Source organism: Pinus tabuliformis, chromosome Q (genome assembly GCF_031772625.1).
Source record: "Pinus tabuliformis cultivar Carrire ecotype Pingquan chromosome Q, CPIR1, whole genome shotgun sequence".
Classification (NCBI taxonomy): Eukaryota; Viridiplantae; Streptophyta; class Pinopsida; order Pinales; family Pinaceae; genus Pinus; species Pinus tabuliformis.
In genome coordinates, this window is record NC_142296.1 from 936,441,226 (window position 1) to 936,458,999 (window position 17,774).

The following is a 17,774-nucleotide window of genomic DNA, read 5'->3' on the forward strand; positions in this document are numbered from 1 at the left end:
TCACGTACCTGAAGTCAAACGGCTGCTTGTGAAGCTTTTTGCTGCTGCATGCTCTGATTCTGCTGCTGCATGCTTGGATCCTTTGATTGCATGAGGGCTTGGCTAATGATTTTTGATTTCTTTTCCTTGTGCAGGTGTCCTCTGGCCAGATCTGAGCTGCATGCAATTGTTTCCACGTTCAGATCTGCACCTTCAAGCTGCTGCTGCTGCATGGTCACAAAACCAGAACTTGTTTTCGCCATTGCTCTCAAACGGTAAACTGGATTGATCTGAAACTCGGTGAGCATGTTCCTATCATCATTATGCATCTCCCATAGCAAAATCGTGATCAATGGATGCATGGATTTCGAGAAAAATGGAAAATGGCTGAAGATTTCAGAGCTCGATTTCTCGAAAACCGTGCATCGGAATCGGCTGAAACTGCTTGGGTAGGTTACCATCACTCACATGCATATCCCCATGAAACAGGTTTTGAAATGGATGCACGGATATGGAGAAAATGCAAAAATGGCTGATGGTGATGGAGGCTGATTTCTTGGAAACCGTGCACCGGAATTGGCTGAAACTGCTCAGGCATGTTTTCATCAACCTTGTACAATTGCCCATAAAACGGTTTGTTAAATGGATGCATGGTTTTCAAGTTATGGCAAAAACAACTTTTGTTCTATGGATTTTTGCTTCAAGGCACTTTGCATGCGTTTGCATGGAAGGGAAAACTGAGCTTGGGCTGTGATGCAGGTATGGAGATGATGGAGGAGGAGTTGGAAGATTGCATGAGGACTTCTGAACCCTTGAGGAAGCTACCATGTTCGCCAAACCACTTTTTGAAATCCATGTCTAGTTTCCCACAATTTCTACAGGAAGTTCCTGTAGAAGCACAATGAGAAGCACAATGAGGTGGAAAAAATGATGGAGAAAGGCAAGGGATGGCCACACAAGTGCTTGCAGGTCTAATCAATAGATTCCCACCATTAGATTCACTTTTGAAATTGGATTTGGCTCGTCCAAAGGTTCTACAGGATGTTTCCTGTAGAAATACAGAGCTTCCTGTAGAAGGCACAAAAAAGATTCCTTTAACCTTGATTTGAGTGCTCCTCCTATCATGAAACGTCCTTCTTGCAACCTGCAATGTCATTGCTGCAACATGAAATTATTCAATGGAGATTAGCTTTATTTTTCTTTTCCTTTTTCTCTTTTTTCCCTTTTTTTTTTTTGAAAAACAACTAGGGCGCCTCATGGAGGTTTTCACCCTAATTGCCTGCCTTGGGCGCCTCCAAGGGAGGTTTTCACCCAAAGATATTATTCTCTTTTCTCTTTTTTTTCCAACCCATTGACCGCCTCATGGAGGTTTTCAATCAATGAGCCAATCTAAGGCGCCTCCGAGGAGGTTTTCACCTTAGATTTCTATTTTCCTCTTTTTTCATTTTTTCTTTTTCTTTTTTCTCTTTTTTCTTTTTTTTCTTTTTTCTACCCTACCCTACTTGAAAAACAAAATCATTTTCAAGTATAAGAATACTTCCAATGGAGCCATGTGCACATCGAGATTAGAGAAAAAATGATGTGAAGGCTCGAAATGCATGCTTGGACAAGTATCCAGATCTCAGAGACCAAATGATCTGGCGTTGAAGGGATCAAACAAAGCTGAGGAAGAAAGTACTGCTGCAACTTAGTGACCTTCTGAAACCATATCTCAATATAGCTTTGATATCCTTGGTTCTTTTGCTGATCTGGATCATTCTTCATGTCACCTTCTATCATGACCTTCTGATCTTCCTCTTTTTGTTGATCTTTCTCTTGAATACATGGAAGATTTGATGGTAACCATGAGGAAGCCTTCTTGATCTTTGATTCTGATCTCTTCTCTTCATCAAGTGCAGCCCATGGTTCTTTGATCTCCTCTTTGGAATCTTCTTTTGCTGGATGTGATCCTTCAATGCTTTCAAGATGATCTCTTTTTTGCAATGCTTTTCCTGAGCCATGGTGAAGATCATTGAGCTCAAAAGGAGTCATTTGCACATGTTGTGCCTCAGCTTTGCAATTGGGTTGAGCTGCTCCATGGTATGGTTTTGGAAATGGTGGTACGGGTAGATGAGTGGAGGTGTGTATTTGAGATGGATGCAGATGGGGTTGTGGTTGGGTAGGCATTTGGGGTTGCCTTGGTGGAGGAGGAGGCGATGGTTGTGGATGAGCAGGTGGTGGAGGAAACGAAGCAGGAGGAGTGTTGTATTGGGGCCTCCACCCCTGATGAGGTGCATTCCACTGAGGCTGTGGCTGAGCATAAGAGTGAAATGAATGAGCAACTGGTTGGGCATAATATGGATCTGGGAAGGAACAAGGAGGAGGTGTGAACCAAGAAGGATGAGCAGGTGGTCCCCAAGAAGGCATGAAAGTGGCTTGATAGGGGTCATAATAGGTCTCGGATGTCCCTTGCAGTTCCCACTGATGAGATCTAGGTCTATGCGGCCAACTTTGGTTCATGTAATAGAGTGATTCAGTGGCTCCTTTGGCTCTCTGATATGCAGCTTTGAATCTGGGTAAGGAAGGGCACTAATCTAGAGGATGGTATTCTTCACAGACAAAACACACTTCTATGGAGTACAATGGACATTCATTCCTAGGATGCTTTCTAGTGCACCTAGGACAAAAAATGACCAAAGCCCTCTTGGCTTCCTCTTGCTTCTGTTGGATCCGCAAGGTATTCAGTTGCATGGCAAGAAACTGCCTCATATCACTCTTGAAATCTTCTATCTGATCTTCAAATTCGTCTTTGGACAAGGGACTGCTCCCAACATTTCTGCTTGTAGCCATTTGCTCCAAAGGAATGGTTTCTTCTTCTTCTTCCCTAGAGGTTCTTTAAATATGCCTTGATGTCCACCCAGGGGTTCTTTAATCACAGCCATCGAAGAAGAGAGAATGTTGGCTGTGTGAAGCAGTGGGGGTGTTGTGCAATCATTTTTCTAACTTATCTCTACTCCTACAAGGCATGAAATGAAATCTTTTTGGTTGATTTTTTTCTTTTTTCTACTTCTACCTGCAAAACTGAAATAGATTGAACTGCAACTAACTATCTTGCTAAAATGAAAATGCGGAATTGAAATGAAAGCAGGAAAGGACTAATCTATTTTGCTCAAATGAAATTGCAGGAATGAAATGCTAGGCTACGCTTGTGAAATTGAAATGCTAATTTACGCTTGCAGAAATGAAATTGCGGAATTGAAATGCTAATCTATGAAAGCAAGAAATGCTAATCTACTTTTGCATAAATGAAATTGCATAATGGAAATTAAATAAACTACTTAGCAGAAGGTTGTAGTAGAAAATAGAAGAATAGCAACAATCACCAATACTCTGCCGCTTCCCCGGCAACGGCGCCAAAAAGATGGTGGGCCCCAGTATTGTAGCAATAATGCTACAACTCCTGGAACTCCCTTCTTTAATTTTATCAACCCGGTAGTTCGTTACAAACTTGGAAGCGACGGTGCTGTATGCACAAGTACTAGCTCTTGCCACAGCTGTCACTTGGTCAGCTGGCACAAGTCCGCCAGGGGCTCAAGCCAACTTCTATGAGCTCTTAGAAGAAGCTTTTTAACTGATGGACGAAAGCTAACTCAAAGGAAGCTAATCTACTTGCGGAAAGAAACTGAAAGCCAAAAAGAAACACAAACCCTAGCAAACCCTAATTCTACCAGCTAGTCCTACTGATGCAAAGGAGAGAATGCAAACTACGAAAAGAGATGCCATTACTTCTAGGAAGGTAAAATGCATGTGTCTAAGTTATCACTATCTGAAGAAAACATCTTTTTGTATTTTTGCTTAAGTTGTTGAAATTATCATGCATGTGCTTGTAACTAGTTTTCCACTGTGCAGGGATGGATCAAGGGATGAAATGCTTTGGGAAAGGTTGGGATGGTACAGAGAGGGTCTAACGGATCCCTAACATTCTTTCTGAGAGGTTCACAAAGTCTGGATGCCATGCAACCGTGTTTATGAACTTCTACAGGAAGTCTGCAGGGGTTTCTACAGGAAGTTCTGTAATTCTTCTACAGGATGTTTCGTGATTGGGTTTTTGATTGATAGGTGAGTGGAAGAGAATGCATGAATGGGTAGGGAGGTAGGGTAGGGGCCTGGAATGACCCAATGACTGAGGGATGAGGTGATGAGAGGGTGTGGAAGTCTAGCTTGCATCAAAGAAGGTTCAGGCAATGGAAAGGCAAGAAGGTAGGGTTACGTGGCAAAAGAGCAGATGGGAGATGAGGAAACAGACTTGGTGATGGAGGAGCTGATCTGGACGAGGCTCAGATGAACGAGGAGGTGATGAAGGTGCCCTGCATAGTGTTTACCTTATCAAACCAACTACGTCTTGCATACAATCAAAATATTAGATGATCTATCTAACAGTTTAATGAGATCAGTGAACAGCAACCTTATTCATGACAAAAATCACGTACAACATGTGAAAAAAACATTATCAAAGAGATATAAACGCATGACTAACTCCTACCAATCCATCCTAAACATAAAAAGCTACTTTAACCAACAAAAACAACCAAAATAACAAAGCAAGATCTAAAGAGCAGATTTTATTTTAAGAATGCAGCAAACACACATAAAGATAAACAAGGGAGGTACTGGGCGCTTGAGATGGGACCAACCCCAAGAGCTACAGCCTCCCAAGAGAGATTTAGAGCTGGTGCAAAGCTGAATTCATCTTTATTAATCAAGAATGAAGAGTTACATCAAAACTGTCCACAAGGAGAGCTTGAGAATGAGCTGAAAGCAAAGCTAATCTATTGCATACAAATCGAATTACAAAATGACTACAACAAGGCTATGAAATGACTAACTACTAGCTACTATCTACTGGCTAACTAGCTAACATCCACTGGCTACACTGGCTAACCAAAATGAGGCCCTAAGACTTCTTATTTATACAATTTGAGGACCCAACAGTCCTCCTAAAATTTAGGGACTCGGCTGCCCAAAACTTGGAGTTAACAGCAGTCCTACTTGACTTGCTTGGCTGCCCTTGTGTTGATTGATTCGGTGGCCCTTGAACTCCGAGCTGATGGTGGAGAATTCGAGGTAAGGGCCCATAAATGAAGGGGACACCTTCCTACAAATCCTCTCCCTTGTCTCCCACGAATTTGGCTGCCAAGTGCTCATTAAGACCTTCAATTTTGTCTCCAAGTTGACCAAAAAGGCTACACAAAGCACCCATTAGACTTGTTGGCATAATGACTAACCAAATTCACTCTATTAACATAAATATAATAAAAAACATGCAATAAACTAATGAGAATGGTGGATTAAGTCAAATTAGGAGGTTGAATGAGCCCAAATAATTGTACATTTTTGGGGCTCATCAGTATGGTTTCCATTTTTGGACCGTTGGTCCCCACTACCACCTCATCATTCCCCACTTCCTCGTAATCAACTCCCACTTCATGCTTCCGTAGCCTTAACTTCTTTTGTCCTTCTCCTTTTTGTTTTTGAGTTGACTGCTGCCATGTGTGAGAGGACAATTTGTTTTGTCTTTGTTGACTGATTGAAGGTGGCCAAGTTAATTGGCCACCTTTCGCTTATAAACCAACTTACTCGTAAACTTTACATCTTTTAACTACATTATGCACATGAGAGAGTAGCGGGATACTTACTTATGGTGCTAATGCCTTGCTGCAGTTGTTGAAGACCAGAGGTGCTTGATGTGTGTATTGGATGCATGCTACCTTTTTTGTTGTTCTCTGATGATTATTTCATGGTGTAGGTACCTGGTGTTGAAGATGATGGTGCTTTTGGTGCTTTGGAATACCGTTTGCTCTTAGATCATCACGCTGGAAGCTTGCTGTTCTTATGATTTGTATTATGTGGGATAGGCTGCCACAGGATTTCCTACAGGATGTCCTGTAGCTGCTTCTCCCTCAGAACTCTTAATCATACACTCAGCTGGGATTTTGAGGATGGTAACATGGATGAGGAGAGAGACTAGGAGTGTGGAGAATGAGGAATACTCAGGTGATGCTCCCTATTTCTCTTTGTTTCCTTTTTTCGAAGACTGTGTTTTTTTTTTTTTTTGAGACTGATATTTTTTTCAAGGGTGAATGCAGGGGTGATGAAGGTGGACATAGGTATGGTCATGGAATGATGATGTAGGGGTGCTATTTTATTGGCATAGTAGGTCATTTTTCCTTTAGGGTTGCTTCCTGTAGGATTTCTGGGTCACTGTGATTCCTACAGGATCATCCTGTAGGTTTTCAGGGGATCCTGTAGGTTTACAGGGGATCCTGTAGAAAACACAGTCCCCTTGTAAACTGAAGGAAAGGAGTGGAAAAAATGAAAGAAATGGTAGAGTGATGAATGAAAATGAGTGGAAAAATAAAAATGTGAGTGAAATAGGTCTCTTTTTTATCCTCCTTTTCTCTTTGATCATCCTTCTTGCTGACCTACAAAATAGAAATTTTCCCGATTTTTCTCTTTTTTTTTTTCTTTTTTTTTTTCTTTTGAAAACAACCAGTCTGCCTCTGAGAGGTTTTCATCCTAGCTGTTTGCCCTGGGCACCTCAAGAGAGGTTTTCACCCAAGGATCTTTTTATTCTCTTTTTTTTTTTTTATTGAAACCATTGGGACACCCCAAGAGGTTTTCAACCTGATAGTGGGACTCAGGTGGCTCATGGAGGTTTTCACCTGAGTCCTTATTATTATTATTTTTTTTTCTCTCAGTGATTTGATGAGGTAGGAGCTAAAACTTGCTCCACTACCATCACTATTTTATTGATATCATCAATGAACTCTTGTTTTGACAATGGTCTCTTGTAAATTTTCAATCGGTGTCCATTAACAAGTAAAGGAATGGCCTCTTCATCTATGGTTCTGATTTGTACTAAACCATTATCATGGCATCTTTCTACAACATAAGGTCCTAGCCATCTTGTCCTTAACTTGCCCTTGAAGTATTTATACCTAGAATCATATAACAAAGCCCAATCACCTTCTTGAAATTGTTTTTCCTTGATGTTCTTATCATGCCAGATCTTCCTTTGAAGTTGAATTACCTATGTATGTAGGAGGGCCTGCATTCTGAACTCATCTAGACCATTCAACTGGAGCAATCTTTCTTTCTGTGCATTGTTGAGATCTAGATCTAGTTGGGTTGCCATCCTTAATGTGTTATACTCAAATTCAATGGACATCAGGGCCTTTTTCCCATAGACCAGCTCATAGGGTGTGAATCCAGTGGTGGTCTTCCAGGTGGTATTATAGGCCTAGGTGGCCTCAACTAGTCTATCTGCCCAATCCTTCCTACTGCTGCTTACCACTTTGGTCAAGATGCCCTCCAATGCTCTATTGGTCACCTCCAATTGTTCATTAGCTTGTGGATGATAGGGAGTGGAGGTTTTATGCTTGATCTTGTGCTGGCTAAGCAAGTCTTCAATCATGCTGGAGGTAAAATGGCTACCTTGGTCTGTGACTAGCTCTCTAGGGTACCCAAATTTGTAAAATACATTATCCCTTAGGAACTCAGATACCTTCTCTTTTGTTGTTGCCTTAATTGCCTTGGTTTCAGCCCACTTAGTTAGATAGTCAGTGCACACAATGATGTACTGCTTTTGTTTGGAAGGAGGGTCAATAGGTCCAATGAAGTCCATGCCCCACTTGTCAAATGGCTCGAAAGTCTCCTGAGGCTACAAAGATATTTCATCTCTTGGAATAGGCCTTCCAATCCTTTGGCACTAATCACAATGACTAGTATATCTTTTCACATCCTGATGAAGAGTGGGCCAATAATAGCCTACTTGTAACACTTTGAATGTTTTCCTCTTTGCTACAAGGTGACCTCCACAAGGCCCATCATGACAGGTCAGAAGGATGTCAAATACTTCCTCCTCCCTGACACACCTTCTCAAGATTTGATCTGGGCCAAGTTTGAAGAGATTTCCCCTTATCCAAGTGAAGGGGGTGCTCTTCCTCACTATCTTGCTTTTCTCTTTGGAGGAAAAGTTTGGTGGGAATTGTGAAGATACAAAATAGTTTGCTATATCAACAAACCATGGAGAGAGAATTGAAATAGAAAATAAGTGCTCATCTAGTAACTGGTCATCAACCATTCCTTCTTCACCTGCAGGAAAATTAATTTGGACAAAAATTATGCAACAACATTTTCCTTACCAGGCTTATCAACAATAGTTAGATCAAACTCCTGTAATAAAAGTAACCATCTTAAAATCCGAGCATTCACATCTAGTTTGTTCATTAAATATTTTATTGCAGCATGGTCAGTATGTACAAATGTTTGATAGCCTATAATATAATGCCTAAATTTGTTCAATGAATGCACAACAACTAGGAGTTCCTTTTTGGTCACTGTGTAATTTAGTTCAACCTTTAACAGATTCTTACTGATAAAGTAGATAGCATAAGGAAATTTTTCATCTATTTGACATAGCGTTTCTCATATGGCTTTGTGTGCGACATCAACATTAATATGAAAAGGAAGGGCCCAATTCGGGCCTCGGAGAATCGGTGCAGTGGTTAACTTGTTCTTTAGGGTGTCTAAGGCCTCTTGACAGCTTTTTGACCATATAAACTCAGAGTCCTGTTGTGTTGTACAACAACCCCTGCATTTCATAAATTAAAAAAAAAAATCATAATAAGAAATGGGTCCCTTTTAAACATAGATGTGTGAATAAATTGGTATTAACTCATCATTAGAAAAAAAACCCTCATCAAAAGGTCTGACTGAAATGTGATATACCTTTCAAATAATGATAAAATAGGTCTTTTAAACAATCATAAAAGCTTTTTATTATTACGATAAAGTGATCGCAAGATCGCATATCGCAATAATAATAAAAACATATATAAAGACCCATTAAATTACTCCGATCTGAAAAGGGAAATCGCTATCGGATATCGGGGAAAGGCAAAGTGCATCGTATATATAAGGCACCCCCCATTCCTCCGATGCGATAAAAGGTATCGCTATCGGCAATCGGTTGTGGCAATCAATTAATTAACTATGACACCTTCAAATCTTCTGATGCGATAAGGCGTATCGCCATCGGCGATTGGCGATTTCGTAATAGCGTAAGTAATGTGACCTGAGCCCTGTCCCGATTGCGATACATTAAATCAAGGCACGTGTTTCTAAGCATATTAAATATTGGCATACATTATACCACCTTTGGTGATTGAACGATATTTTGGACTATTATTAAAACCCTCCCCTTCACGTCACCAATCATCAAATACGATTAGCCGCCAAAAATCTAAGCCACACTTGAATCAATTACTCACCATATAGACATTAAGATGGATATATAAAAGCTCCCTTATCATGATTGACAGGTGAAGCAGCCAATTAATGAAGCAGTTATGCCGAGATTTTCCACTTAGATTCTATCTGCGGCAATTTCACTATGATCTTTGATTATTCGCTAATAGATATAACTCTTTCATATTGGCTCATGTTATCTATTTCTCTATATCACGCTGGTTTCACTCCTTGTGCAGAATTCTGCGAAATAACAAGTTTTAAGCAAATGGGAAATAAATCCAAGAGATCCGCAGTAGTAGTGGCCCCTGCAGTAACAGTCCAGCCCACCAATGACCCAGGACCAAGCAAAAAGGGCCTAATCTTAGACACTACATGTCTCGGCCTTCGAAATACAAGCTGGCAAAGCATCTATAATTTAATTGAGGCAAAAGAACTGGAGGAAGTGTCGGAAGAAGCTACTGTAGGCTCAACTAATAAATCAGATGCCTCCTTGAAAGATTTAGACGACTCATTTTTGCACAAGATAGCAGCTCGGGAGAAAATTCTTCCTTACACTGATGTAGTCAGATGGGTGGTCGAACAAATTCTAGTTTCTAATAGGACATTTTGCACAGTTGATGGAAGAGTTTTTGGTTCATTTCAGCCTGATGACTTAAGGAAAATGTATCATTTGCCCGAACCTGAAAAGAAATACAACAAAGCCTTTCTGGAGAAATTCGCAGAGGAGAATGAGACGGAATCAGCCCCGATTAGACAATGGAGACAGAATCCCGCAAAGCACAAACATGAATCATCAGGTAAGTACTCCGTGGATTCCTTGTCATCTCCTTACTGTTACGTTGGGGCAATGATGTGTAGGATATGGGGAATGCATGATTCAACAAAATTTACTATCGAAATGGTTCCTTTAATGGAAGCGGCTGTTAGTAGTTATGTCATGGATTGGGCGAATATATTGTCTGATAAATTAGCCTCTGCAATTCTTGATTTTAGATTCAATTCACGCAAAACCACCAGGACTATTCCCCCCTTCTATTACAATGCTTATGTTATGGATATGCTTTGCTTTAATTCCGAATACCCGATACATGGGTGGAGGTGGATGCCATAGGACGCTAAGCCAATCCACATCTATCATCAAATGTTATGGAAGGCACATTATAAAGACCACTTGTATCAAATCTATAACGGTTTCATGTTGCCTATCTATTATGCCATTTTTGATAAGCCTCCCCAAGGATTTCCGAGGAGGCAGAAGTTGACTTGACTATTGTGGGGAATTGGTTCGGGGAAGATAAGTTCACATATATAAGGGTGTTTGGTAGCCTCACAAGACCCCATGTCCTCCCATTGTATGTACCTGATAAACTATTGGCACGAGAGTTAGCTTACCAAATAACAACCGCTGGAACATCCAAAACTCTTAGGACTTCTAAAAAGCAGTCATGGCCCATATTCCCTTTGAGATGCGGTGTTTATACTTTACTTGATTACAAACATGCTGAGAAGGAGACAAGAAAAATAAATATGCTCAAACTTGCGACCATCCCTAACAGGAAATTTGATCCCCGGAAGGTTGCCTATAATGTGCTTGAACAGGCCAAAGTTACTAAGTTTGACCATCAAAAAGATGAATTTGACGACCTATTTTCTTCAGCAAAATCATTGTCTCAGGTTAAAACATTGGCCAAGATGAAATATAATGATGAAGGATTGTTAGAATTCAATATGCTCAGAGAACAGAGGTTACAAACTCTGCCTCTGGACTTATTGGCTACTACACCAACAACTAAGTCAAGTGAGCCTGAACAGAAGAGTATTGACGAGCCTCCTGCTACAGAGAAAATTCTCGAAAAGGGAAAAGAACCAGAAAAAGGAAAAGAGCAGGAAACAGAGCAGGAGAAAGAAAAGAAGCAGGACAATGAAGTTATTGATTTAGATACTCAAATTGATCCCAAACTCCTCAAAGAGTGGCAACAATTTGACTCTATTATAAGCAATCCCGAGAGTTCACAAGGATTCGGCACACCAAAAGTTACAGTTAGTCAAGAAATGACCACGACTACGGTTCCAATTGAAGGAACCAGCGGCCTACCCATTAGCAAAGATGCGGAAATAATTCCTGAAGATCCATCCGATCATATTGTTTTATAGATGGACGACATACCACCATTAGATGTCTTTTACAGTCCCAAACATAGGGTTGTGGTGAAAAGACAGAGGAAAAGGAGGAGACTTGATCAATCTTCCCTTTTACCAGATCAAACAGAGATGGCTAATGTGGTGTGGAAGGAGGAATTTAACCCTTCCAATGATCTTACAAAACTTTCTCAGTATGTCAGAGCTTATTCGGCAACCACCATGGATAAAGCCTCAAAAGTAAGCAATCTCCTTAAGAAAAAAGATCAAATGATTGATTCATTACAGTCTCAGGTGTCTGAAGCACATCGAAAAATAGAATAATTAGAACAACAACTATCAATACAACGGCAGACAAACAGTCAATTAAATGAGCAATTTCTCAAAGAGAAACAGAGGATAGACTTGAGTGCAGTACAGAAACAAAAGGAATTGTCCGAAGCATTGGCTAGATTAAAGGCGATGAATGAACAAATGAGCAAGACTAAGGATGAGCGAATCGCTCAACTGTCACAAGAAGTAGAAAAGTTCAAGAGCCTTCCTCAAGTAGCAGAGTTCAGAATCAAAGCTCTACAAATCAATAAGGCATTGATTACATAGCTAAAACTGCTATGTTATAACATTTCTTTGGTTGAGCCTCTTTGTGAGATTACTACATCAATAGTTGATAAATCAGTTGAAGCTAGGTAGGATTTAGAGCAGGCCGATGAAACCTTAACCAGATTTCTTGCTTGGAAAGTCTCTCGTGAAGGACAAGCTGTGGATCTGCCCAAAATTCTAGAGTCACACAAAGACATCCTATTCCTAGAATGGCAGTCGCAACTAATGAAGGCAGAAAGAGAAACCTCTAGATGTCGGTTATCTACTAGCAATTTAATTGAATTGGTCAATGACACTCTTTATCTGTCTAACATGATTTCACAGTGTAATCTAGGTAAATTGACATTGGCCAAAGCCTTCGAACAAACATGCAATCAGGAATTGGAAAAGAATGGAAGACTAATCGCTGGCATCCAAAGTTTAACTTGGGATGCCTTTTGGTTTTTCTTAATCAAGCCATATAGTCAGGGGGGCGCACTAAAATGTTTAACTAATGCCATCAGTTGCATGATTCCCGAGATCCAAGATGCCACATATTCAGCCCAACTAAATTCTCGTTTAAGTCACCCTCCAGAATTGCAACCGATGCTAGATATCTGCCAGCTCAAGAAGAAGGGAGATCATCCGAAACAATGAATCATGCTGCCGACTGAGGACAAGCCGATTTTGAGAAGATATTCATAATATAGTTGTACCAATTAAATATCACTTTAATTTTGTAATTAGTTGGCTTAATTAGTATTTATAGGCCCTTTCATGCATTTAGAAAGGGTCCTCAGTTTTTGTATAAACTCAAATCTGTAAGTCACACGATTGTGCTTCTGATCTATTTTTTTTATGAAGATTAGGCCATTATTCTGAATTTTGAAGAAGAAAGCTTTGATGACATGTGCACTATTGCCTTTTCTGGAAGTGTTTCTAAGTTAGAAGAAGGAATTTGAATACAATTGATATCGGGGGTGATTCAAATAACATATGGTACTATTATCTATGCTCTTGTGTCATTCTTTTATGTGAATTGGCATTTGTTTAAATTTTGCTATCATTGGATGTATGTATGTGGTTTTAACAGCGATTCTTGTACTTTTCACTATTGAATGTCTAAGGACTGTTATTCTTTCAATCATATCTATGTCTATGATATATATGAGGAATAGTGTAATAATGTTTGCTTGATTGCTTTGTTCAACTATTTGGGCTTAGTAATTATCATATGAATAAATATCTTTGTTTACCAACAAGATTCATTTATATTCCTGTTTGTGGATGAAGACCATCAAAAGTTACACTAAAAGCAGCAATTTCCCGAGATAGAATAGTTGTTTATAATTTTACTTTTTGATTAAATCATTCATCCATTACCATTATACATTAGAGAATCAATAAGTTATCCATCCTATTTACCAATCATTGGGAAACTGGTCCCATTATATCCAGTCGGAGCCACCACACCAAATGGAAAAGGAGTTTCCTTTAAGGTTCGGACCGGGTGGTTATCCCCGATGTTGATGCAGCAATTTTCGAGGCATCAACATTTTTGGCGCTAGAAGGAGGGCATGAACTGTGAATGGAGAGCAAACCAAAAACTATAACCCATTCTGAGAGTAAATCTCCCTCCACCTCACCTCGTACCTCCCGTTTGCATGCTGGAACTCCAGTATTCAAGCGAGAAGAAGAGGAATCAACTACCACTGCTCAAACCCACTATACTTCAGAGCCATTAAGTCCTGAGTCCCTTGAAGTTCAGTCTCTCATCCATAAAATTCAAGGCTTTTCGATATCACCACAGAAATCTGAGGTATCTCAAGGCAGTGAGACTTCAAAATTCAATCTAACTCACCCTCTCACCAGACTTCAGAGTGGAAAGCTCGATATTGAACCTACTGAGTTGCCTTTACCTAAAAGGAAAAGGGAAAAAAAGAATACTGAAGGATCTGACAGTGAAACTTTCTCATCATCATCTTCCATCTCATCTTCACCAGCACGAAGTCAACCATCCACTCCTCCATTACATATTGTTGTTCAACAGGGATCAGGAAATTCAACATCCCAACCAATTCAATCCTAAATATCAACTCCTTCCCAAACATCTGGAATATCATCAGCAATATCATCCACTACTGGTTTTTCAATGGCTCAGAATCCATGGAATAGTCCTGGTGCGGTCACCATGCCTGCACCATTACACCCATTGCCTGATTTTCCTGAAAAATGGTTACCCAAGTTTAATCCAGATGCTGGAACACAAGCCGAAGAACATATTAATAATTTCATGTTATCAATTAATTTGAAAGGAGTGACAGAGGAAGATGTTGTCGTTAGGATTTTCCCTTATACTTTGCAAGGATCAGCTGGGTCTTGGTATTTTTCCCTGCCCTCTGGATCCATTACCAGTTGGAACATTTTCCAAGTATAGTTTCTTACTAAGTATGGCGATGATAGATCTTTAGCAACATTAATCAATTATCTCTCCAATCTTAGGATAGAGTCTAAAGAACCTATTAAGGAATTCAACTCACGATTTAATAAACTCTTGAATAAGATTCCAACTGCCTCTAAACCAAGTGAGGAAATCAAAAGCGAATGGTATATAACTTCCCTACCTTCAAATATAGCTATTTTCGTAGACAGGGCTGCAAAAACAACTTTAGCTGAAAACATGAAAGAGGCGCTTGCTGTAGAGAAACGTATTGTTGCTTTAGAAAAGAAAGCTGCTCTTGAAGATAGAAAATCCAAAAAAGTTTCTTTCAAGGATGATTCAAAAAGAAAACCCCTAAACATCCATATGATATGGAAGGTTTACAAAAATTCCTCAAGACTATGTCAAATGAAATGGTTGAAATCAAGAAGCAAGTAGCTGAAACCTCAACAAAAAGGCCATTTAGAAATTTTAAGAAACCCAAATCAAAACCACCAAATGCTATATCCAACGCAGATTCGGATCGGGAATAAGAAGAAGAAGATGAAACAGTCTTGCCACCTGAGGAACCCGAAGAAGAGGAGACTTTCGAATGTCATGGGATGTGGGATTTTATTTTACCCACCTCCGATACAGAAAATGAAGAAGAAGCTTTCCCTGTGACTACCAGGAGTAAAGGTACTCCTGAACCTATCCAGACAACTTCGAAGAAAAGGAATGCAGGTTCCACTACTATCAAAGAAAAGATTCCTACAAAGAAAGCTTTAGCGATACCATCCCAAAATCAACCATCATCTTCAAATCTACCTTCAACATCTAAGACATTGGTAGTGTCAGATTCTATGGACTACAATATTATCGAAGATATGAAGAATACTAAGGCGAATATTAGTATGTTTGAACTTAGCAAACTCAAACATCAGCAGAAATTACTTCTTAAGGAGTTAAATTCCATTCCTTATTCACCTCTTCCTAATGCTGTATTGTCCAAAGCTGCCAATGATTCAGGCCAACCACCTCCTGGTAGAGTGGAAGCTACTGATGCGGTCTTAATTGGGGATAGATCAAATTCTCATACTCCTCCTTTCCTCTTAACCTATGAGATCTATAATAGAAATCTACACAACCGTTTGATTGACTCAGGGGCTTCCTCTAATATAATGCCAGCTTTAGTTTTCTCAAAACTGAACATCGAACCCCAAAAGTCTGCAATTCATATTGTACAGTTGGATAGAACTAAGGTCCAGGTTTTAGGTGAAATCAACTTAGTAACTATCAGGTTATTAGCTGATCCTAGAGTGGTTCAAACAATTGATATTTTGATCGCTGATATACCTGAATTCTATGGGTTGATTTTAAGTAGAGATTGGTCTGAAAAACTCCATGGTTATATTTCCACTGATTGGTCCCATATGTGGTTACCTTATAAAGGAAAACCAAACCAAATTAGATCAAGATTGATCGGGAGAAACACATGACCCATACAGTTACCGATTTTAAACAAGAAAACCAACCAATAGCATTCAATAACAATATTTTGGGGAATTATTCATCTGAATCATTCTTTGGCAATTTCACTGCCCAACCATCTCCTTTCCCAGTTAATAATTTCACATCTCAGATCGAAATTTTTTAACAAACAGATAGGTCAAGATGTGTTAATGTTGCTGAGGAAACTGTAAATAAAATTGTTGATAATTCTTTATTTTGGTCACTATATTTTGACGGGTCTAAGTCTAGTGAAGGTTCAGGAGCAGGATGTATTTTAGTTAGTCCTCAGGGAGAAAAAACTATGTTATCATGCAGATTGGAATTTGAATGCACAAACAACACAGCTGAATATGAGGCCCTAGTTCAAGGACTCTACAAAGCAATTGGCCTCAAGGTTCAATATCTGAAAGTGTTTGGTGATTTAGAAATTGTTATTAAACAGGTTAGAAATTCAATTCATTTCCTTTCTGGTCATCTCAAACACTATCAGTCTCTGGTACAGGAACTCATCTCTCAATTTTTAGCATTCAATATTTCTCCCATCCCTAGGTCCCAGAATGCAGCAGCAGACCTGCTAGTTAATGTTGCTTCCAGACTCCTACCATCCGAAGAATACAACCCAGATAAATTTTCAGTAGAGTTAATTTTTAGACCATAAATTCCCGATAATATCACCAATTGGCGAGTGTTCAATCATGATGAAGACATTTTAAGCTTCTTGACTTCTAATAAGTCCTACGATGACAAAATCATTGATGAAAGTGATCATGACCTTCAGATGAAAGAAAAGCAAGAGGAAAACTCAATACCAAAACCAGTGGTCAAGCTTGAAGATCTTTATGATATTAAAGACAGGTTTAAACGGGTGACCAATTCAAAACTCCAGAGTTACACTTTAAGATTTGAATTGATAAACCTAGGTACTGATGAAAACCCTCAAAACATCAATTTGGGACTAGGATTTTCTTTAGAAGAAAGAACAACATTCATTAGGCTGTTAACAAAAAACAAATATGTCTTCGCTTGGAAATATGATGATTTGAAAACATACGATGCATCAATCATTCAACATACTATTCCAATGCTTTCTGAACAAAAACCAGTGTAGCAAAAGTTAAGAAAGATTCATCCTAACTTAGAGAGTCAAATAAAGGCTGCATTAAATAAACTCTTGAAGGCTAAGATAATTTTTCCTGTGAGACATTCAAACTGGGTTTCCAACATGGTGCCTGTTAGAAAGAAAAGTGGTGATATAAGGATTTGCATTGATTTCAAAAATATTAATAAGGCAAGCCAAAAGGATAACTTCCCTTTACCTACTATGGAGCAGACATTACATTCGGTAGCTGGTTCAGAACTAATGTCCTTTTTAGACGGTTTTTCGGGATATAACCAAATTTTGTTTCATCCTGATGACAGGCTTAAAACTACCTTCAGAACTAAGTGGAGAACTTATGCCTACCAAAAAATGCCTTTTGGACTTATCAATGCAGGAGCTACATTTCAGAGAGCCATGGACATAGCGTTCAAAGGATTGCTCAATAAATCAGTAGTTGTCTATTTAGATGATATTATTGTATTTTCCAAGAAAAGGTCTAATCATTTACATGATTTAAAACAAATCTTTGAACGTTGTAAAAGATATGGTATCTCTCTTAATCCAAAGAAGTCCTTTTTTTCCCTTAATCAAGGAAAACGTTTCGGCTTCATTGTTTCAAAAGATGGTATCTATATTGACCTAGACAAAATTAAAGAGATTTATGAAATTCCATTCCCTCATAATAAAATATCCATGCTGTCATTTTTGGGTCAAATCAACTTTGTTAAACGTTTTGTTCCAGATTTTTCCCAGATT